Source organism: Teleopsis dalmanni, chromosome 1 (genome assembly GCF_002237135.1).
Source record: "Teleopsis dalmanni isolate 2A chromosome 1, ASM223713v2, whole genome shotgun sequence".
Taxonomy (NCBI): domain Eukaryota; kingdom Metazoa; phylum Arthropoda; class Insecta; order Diptera; family Diopsidae; genus Teleopsis; species Teleopsis dalmanni.
In genome coordinates this window covers 60,535,391-60,544,047 of record NC_051846.1, presented here as the reverse complement: position 1 = coordinate 60,544,047, position 8,657 = coordinate 60,535,391, and positions in this window count along the sequence as shown.

The window sequence follows — 8,657 nt, the reverse complement described above, 5'->3', positions numbered from 1 at the left end:
TCTCGTTTTCGAATTTTCTCGAATTCCCGACTTAAATTCTTTGCAGTAACCCATTGTAAGGAGCTTAACTTTGGTTTATTTATGTACTTTTAAACACTTATTAATATAGATATCTCCAGGGCTTATTTAATAATATATTGAATCGGTGTGAACTACTACTTAATGATACAATATAATATATGAATATGGTAAATTAGAAATTATGTCACATGAGCCATACAAATGTACATTATATATTGTTTAAAATTCTTTATATATATATAAACATGTGGGCAGTAATTTAGTACATATCGTATATTAAAGGTATTATTTTTTTTAGCATTCATATAATAGGGCTTTTCTGTTTTTATAGCTATTTATAAGAAAACCATTACTACTCTTGGCGAATCATTGAGTTATATTCAATTTTCGTTACTGTTTTTTTCCGTCTTCATTTTGTAATTAGTTATTCTCACCGTTGGTATGTATTTTTCAAAAACTTCTTGCCATTTCTGTTGTTCTCCACTCTTTTTTATTCTATTGATAATTTAGACTATTGTAATTCCACATCTAAAATCATTTTTATTATTATTCAGTTATTCATTTTTAGTAAATGTCCATACTACTGTTATCTTTGACGGTAGATACTTTGAACTTTAATGAATTTTGTAACACAACTGGATTTTCTGAAAAACTGGTTAAAAATATAATATGACACAGCTCTCCATTAGTGATTTAACGATTATGTGTCCAGTAAATATTCACTACTTGTAAAATTTATGCATAATACAATAATTTTGTTGTTTTAATTAAATGTTAGATAAACTGTACATTATAGTTTACAACTGTATCCAATCGGTTAAACTAGTGTAGTATCAAAATCAAAAAGTGTTTCCAAATATTTCGAATCAGATCATATAATTAATAATGTAACCAGGGAAGCGTGTGACTGGTCTTTCTCATATGTGCAATAAAGCTAGTTGAACTTTGAACCTCACTGTATATCCACTCAACCCATATCAAATAAACAGTCCGACGTTATGCTAATCTATACAATAATATATGCCAAAAAGTTGATGAAAATTAATATGATAGAAAAATTGATTTCCATGGTAAAGGAAAATCCATTTGTCACAATTCCAGCTAAGAAAACGAATTAAATAAATTAATAAATTTGCTTGAATTGACATAATTAAGTTGTGTGAATACGATTGACCAGCACTTAAATATAATGAACACATCAAAACGATAATGAAGTGTGAATATATTTAAGCCCCTAGTATTCAAGTAACCCAAGTAACTAATCTCTGCTGGCTATACGGGTAAGGCAATATGAAAAACTACAAATACGAGCACTCAATAAAAAAATATTTCGCATAGTTTAAGTTGAAAATATTTCCATAGCAGTTTTCATCTTCACATTCTATATATACAGATCAGTGTGGCTTATTTATGTTATACAAGGCTTGCTACTGACTTAAGTCCAGTCACGTGCTATAATTTGGGTTTGAAATGCCGACAAACACGCGGTGATAATCCAGCGTTAAGCCCAGTAAAAGTAGTTCAGGCTTAACTGACAATACTCGAACGAATACACTAACAAAGTCCATTGACTGTCACGAGTGCCCGCGATTTGTTATGCTTTGATTTTCCATTTTCTAAACAAAAAAAGTGAAAAGAGGAGCGCAATTGATAAAGTTGTCTACCTACCGTACGAGTCCTTAGCATCCTTTGTTGTCCTTTGGTGTTCGGTGTATATTCATATAAATCAATTGTTTGTTGTTGTAAGTGTTATGAAAAATTGACTGCGACATATCAGGGTTAAAGGATAAATGTTCACATTGTGTACGCAAACTGAGAGAAAAAAGTAGGGCAATTGTATTGTGTGTTTAACTTCATTTATATCAATTAGCAGCATTATTTTTTGTTATATAGAATAATGTAATACATATTATTGTAGTAAAATATTTATGAGAAAATTTATTTAGAAAAATTAATATACTTTTCATTTAAAGTTCCTTAAGCTGCAGTTAACAGCATAACAATGAGTCACTTTTCACTTTCAGTTTGTTGACCACATGGCTTTTTTCCTTAACCAAAACCAACAAGTATTCTCACTCCTGTAAGCGATTATATACTTCGGTGAAGACAACTTTATTGGCTTTCACATATTGAAGCTACAGCAAAATTCCAAAATAAAAACAAATACAAAATTACTCACTTCCGAGTAGCTAAATGCAAAAACTAATAACACTTTGACCCACTTTGGCAAAGAAAACACTACATCAGGTTTTTCCTTTAATATGAAACTCTGGTTTCCACCTACAAAAGGCGGAAAAACGCACTTTCCCTTGTTTGTGAAAATAAATAAAGTAAAAGTGAAACGCAATATGGCCACAAAGGAACGAGGCAAAACGGCCAGTATTTCAGGAAATTAAGGTTCAAAAGAAATCAACTAATGACATTTCTTTGTTCTTTACATGCCGATTTATGCAATTTTTTTAAAGCTGTTGAAACCAATAGACTTTGACTTACTACGGACAAACTTACAAATATTTACTAGATATTTTCATTAAGATAAATGTTGATAACTGCAGTTATGCAGTACAACCGACCATAAAGGCTGGTATTTAAGCTTTAAAGTTGTTTTATGTTATTCACTTTTCGACTGGTATTTAAAAATTTTATTAATTGGAAGGAGTGAATGTTTTATGCTTTCAGTGAAATCTATAATATCATGTGATTTAAAAAAATAATTTTTAATTATAAAATTATTTTCTTTGAAAAATGAATCACAAAGCAAATTTTCGTATATATTAGGTATTAATATATAATCTTTCATCTATTAGTATTAATATCTAAACATATTGTACTTTAATCTAATATTTACTACTTTCGATTCACCTAGTCTACACTAGTTTCCGAGTAAAAGAGTACTTCAACTCTTAAGTTAAATAACATCCATTGCCCTCAATTAGTAGTTGTCTGCATTAATTTTTTTTTTTTGAAACTACTTAAAAGTGTAAGACTTGTATGTAATTTAGAATTTAAAAGGAATGTGCATATAAGCATATAACAAGATAATCTTGCAACTCTATCTGGAATAAGAAGCTAAGTCAAATCAGTGATAAATTCTCATCAGTTAGCCATGATGGTTAACTTGTTGTTGCCTACTCATTTTGAGTAATTTCATATGTTCAATATAGTTGTAGAATCAAATTCTAATGTATAGTAATTTCGTAAATCAAGAACTAACTCCGCACTAATAAACAAATATGTACTATAAATTTATTAAAGGAATTAATAAATAAAACTAGAAATTTAGACGAGTACGAATGGAAACGAAAAGACAACAACAAAAAAATTTAGTTAGTTTATTAAAATTTAGCTGACCATACAACGAGTATAATCATATGGTATGGTATTGTTTCGAGTATTACCAAATACTCATCATCAGTGATCTTAGGAAATATTCGAATTTTTATTTAATTATTTTATAATCCGTATATAATATGTTTGGATTGCAAGTGCCAAGCTTAGAACTTGTGAGTGTCAAAGTAGAAACGATAACTAAAACTGTTTTTCCACAAATAGCCAAGGCTGCACATACTTTTAATGCTCAAGTTCCAAGCTTTTTGTCACTTTTTATTTTTATAAATGACTCTAACTACTAATCAAACCACTTCCCGTCCTTTCTTATTAGAACGAGCTTATAAACTACAGCTTTATTTGGAAACACAGGTTCAACGAATTGAAAGTTAATTTTTAAGGTTGCATATTTTTATATCAAAACTATTTGTTGCAAAGATATCTGTTATACATCCTTTTAATTTAAACCTAGCACAATCCCGCTGGGATCGCCAGTATACCGTAACCTATTTAAACCATGTTTTTGGGTGCAACAAGCTATGTAAATATGTACCCTACAAGTTCGTTAATCGCGATTAAGAAAAGCGGAGCAATATTATTGTTCCTAATTCCTATATTTCGAATTTTTTAATGTTAATTTTTTTATTTACCGAAAGTGAGGCATCTTATAATGAAAAAAAACTATTTGAAAGTTTGAGGGGTTCGAATAGAAATGAAAAGACAAGAACAAAAATTTAATTAATTTATTGAAATTTGGCTGACCATACAACGCAGTCCAAACAAATTGTATATGGATTATAAACTAATTGAAAATTCAAATATTTTTTAAGATCAGTGATTAAGAGTAGTTGGCAATATTCGAAAGAGCATTGCTATTTCTTTATTTATCTCATAGACACGTACTAGCAAAAGAAACTTTTTTTGAATGAAGCAACGATTTCTGAAATAGCTACTTATTTTGGAGGGCTCAACAAATCAGCTCACAATAGAAGTATGTATATATAGTAAGTATATGTTATAGAAGTATTGAAATGACTGTACTAGAGTTTAAGCAAATAAAATGATGTATATTTATTTCATCACTATTTTATTTTATTTTCTTTTATTTTATTTTTATTGTCATTATTTATTATTATATTTATTGTCATTTATTTATTATATATATTTATATATATAATGTCACCGATATTTGGAATATTATTTCTTTTCTCCCTCAAAAAGAGGAAGAGATAAATAATGAACTCAAAACAATTAACTAAGTGAATTAAACTACTAATATATTAAAGTCTGTTTTGTTTTTTAAGAATGTTAACTTTTATTTCGTGCGTTATTTTTTAGTATAATTCTATACGTATTTCGGCAAAAAAATAATTATATTATATATAATATATTATATATAATATATATGTTATATATACTATTTTATTATTAAAAAATATTTTTATGTTTTCTTTCTTAAACTCTGCGTTCCTATACACTAATCTCGCTGTACGAATGCAAATTAGATATTTTGTGAAAATAAGTTTTGTATTGAATGAAAACAATGTAATATTCAATACTATTTTAACAAGAAAAAAATTATACATAACAAAAAGATTCATTAAAATATCTTAATTGTTGGATGTCGTTGCTCATTCATTGCAACACAAAACAAAAGTCATTTCACACTTTCCTAAACACACGCGCTGAACTTAATGAAGAAGCAGTTCCTTTGCATCCTGCCAAATGAACAAAATCATTAATTATTCTAAGTAACAAAAAAAAACAAGAAATAAACAGAATAAAAATAAAAATAAATATGAATGATATAAAGATACTAATTTCCCATATTTCAAAAAGGAAAGAAGACAAAACGATACAAGAGAAAAATGTTATCCTACACTAAAACTCCACTTAGTAGGTGTGATTGGGCAAAATTAACATTTTGCGTTAGTGTCCTCCAACGGAGTACTCATCACAATAACAATTTACGAAAAGTCATTGCCTCAGGGGATTGTATTCGTATACGTGAACGAACTTCCGTTTCAGTGTTCCATGTAGTGAAATGGAAGCGAGTTGCCATTGATAAATGATTGAACGCCGCTCTACTACCGGCAAAAAGACGGCTCGAATACAATATAAATGGACAACAGGCGACAACGGATGTTTTGCGGAGTGGGTGTATGACTTAAAATTATGGAGGTTGACTGGCTGGTATTTAATTTATATAAAATCTTACCACAAAATTAGTAATAATTTTTTTTGTTAAACGTAAAATTAATTGCAACATTTCACGCCTGCAAAATATATAGAGTTCGGATATTTTTGGCGTGAACAGAGAATTGGATTGAAAGGAAGTTGCATTAAAGCAAACACTTTAGTAACGGAAACAGAAGACTTCACTGATTATTATTTTACTAACTTATAACACACAATAGTAGAGTATTTTGTGAATTCTTTGAGAGATTTTAAATGAATACAGTTACTTATATCCTTTTGAGTATGAGTAAAAGTATGATTTGCTCCAGCACAGTTGGTGTCTACTGCAACACGCTGCTCTTGGTAGACAAATTTAATTTGGACTACCAAAAAGTGGCACTGATTTAATGGCCACACGTAACTACCAAAAATGCATACATCAATTTCTAAGCACCAGTGTTCAGTTTGGTAAGGCTGCCACATCTATTGTGGAGCTAAAGAAAAAATAACCCCAAACCAAATGTTGAAATTTTCAATTTCGTTAATGACCCAAACGCCGTAAAGTAATTTATTTAGTTGCATATACCATCAACAAAGGCAACTACTCACACATATATAGAGACATACAAGCAATTGGTTCCTGTATTTGTATATGCATAAGACAAATAATGGCGCAGCAGGACATTGACAGCACTGGTCGTTCTGCGGGGTAATTGACTCAACTCGATTGCATGTCGTTGCATTTATGTGCAACTCCGCACAGTAATGAAGCGCAATTGTCAGTGCATTCGGCGTAGTACATTGCCCATGATTCCAGGCAATGTGCTTCCACAATTAATCATAAACACTTTAAGAACCCAGAGAAGAATGGAATCGTGCAAAAGGCGAAGAATTGTGAAGGAGTTACCACGTTCGCATTAAAATGACTTTTTACTATTTGTACTGATGTTTTGTAACATGTAACTAATTTCTTTTATTTTGTGGATGCATAGAAATCATTAATTTTGTATGAATATTGTTTTCTATCTTTTTTTCGAGTTCTTTCTTTATAGAGTTAACTTTTTATTAGGAACACGCCATACCATTACCTCTTGACCTGACGATTTTTATATTTTATTTACGGTGTAAATTGAAAAAAAAATTTCACAGAGAATTGTATACTTGGACCGCCTGTCGTGTTGTGGGTGTTGACACTCAGTGAGGTGTTTTTACTCTTAAAATTGAAGCTCACTTATTCTTATAAGGCTTCATACATACTGGACAGCTGTTATAACTTATAATTTATTTCCTTAAAGGTTATAGGCAAATACTATGTTATATTTTTTTAAATGAAAATTGGATTGAAAAAGCTTATAACTCTCTTATATTAGAAATAAATTTTAATTGGTTTAGCAGTATTGTTGTTCTTAGTATCTTTTTTTCCAGTTCAACAAAAGATATTCCTTTTTTAACTATATTCTTACAAGTTAATTTATGTACCTATAAATAAATTACAATTGGTTTACTTTAAATTTGATTAAAAACTACAATTATCATATCATCATACATAAGCACAGACAAATATTTTCTGTTTATTACCTAAATGTTGACTATTTCAATGTTAGTAATTGAATTTCAATTAAATCTCGCCTAAAATCTATAAAACCACATCCGTTCAATCAGTAATAAAGATAGGAAAATATAAAGGCAAAAGCTGGAAAGTCTAAGAAAAATTAGATTTTCCACTTATGCACAGCAAATGCAGATTACACTTTCCGCATATGAAATGTTCTATAATCCCAATAAGGCTACTAAACTGCTTTAAAGGATTAAATGCATTTGGAAAAACAGAAACTGAATGCACCGAAATATCAGAACTGCAGACTAATACGATGGAGCGGCACTAATTAATCGTATATCGAACACACACGTAAATGAATGGAACCGAAATAGCGCGTTGACAGATTGGTGCGTCCGTGCAGAGCAATGTACCCATATACTTGGTTACGTACAAGTCATGCGAGATTTTGCATGACTATATATTCCGGTGCATGCTGCATTATCTTAATTAAACTACAAAAAGGGGTATTAAATGTGAACTGCATACGTAAACGCAAGATACTCACATTTGGCAGTGAACGTGATGCATGAGAATTGAAATGCGGTTTACATAGATTTTGACTTATAGGTAAATGGAATGGGATTTAAGCTGTAGTGATGCGGTTCAGTGCAAAAAGGCACTTGACTAATGCCCATTTGTGAAATGACTTTTAATTTATTCCATTCAAACTATTTGGAAAATGTTTGAAATTTTGTTTGTCACTTTGACAGTTTATACGTTTGTATAATGACATGCAACTTTGATCAAAAAGCCAATCAGTCGTTGGAAAAAATGGGATTAGTAGTCAATTAAAGCAGCTAGGAATTCAATTTCTAAGTGACACTCATCGGCAATACAAATTTAATTAAATTTCAATAATTTTTTTATTGCCACTGGCAGCTAACTTAACCTCTAATTAATTTTACATGAAGTGTTAAGATATTTCCTCTATTTAACTAATTATCTATATAACAAATATAGACAAAACATATTACAATAAATTGGGATTTGTAGATCACAAGGACATATTACCTTAATGTATATAGAGTTCGATATCCAGGCATCTAAAGACTGGAATAATACCGTTAAAAGCCATATTTGAAAAATAGAAGACAACCCATAACTGCCTAGTCTGGAGACAAAAAGCGGTGACCTAACATTAACTTTGTATGTATTTATTTCAATAATTTACTTAAAAGTTCTAATATTTTTACTTGTTTAATATCTAGAATGATGTCAGTGAATCTGTATAATATTAAAATCTCTTCAATGTTCTTATGTACCCGTTTCTACGCGCAGTGCCATCTATTCACCACTATTTTAATGTATCACTTTGTATTAGAATAATGATGAAATCATTTTAAAGTACAATAATTGAACTCTTTTTAAAGTCAATCGAAACTCAATTCACAGTTGTACATGTATTCTGTAAATCTGCTTTTTTATTAATAATGGTTTGTGAGATAAATTGGTTAAAAGTATTTACCCAAACCTGATAGTCCCACAACTTAAAGGACAAATTTATCTTACCATAATGTGGTCTGGAATTTTA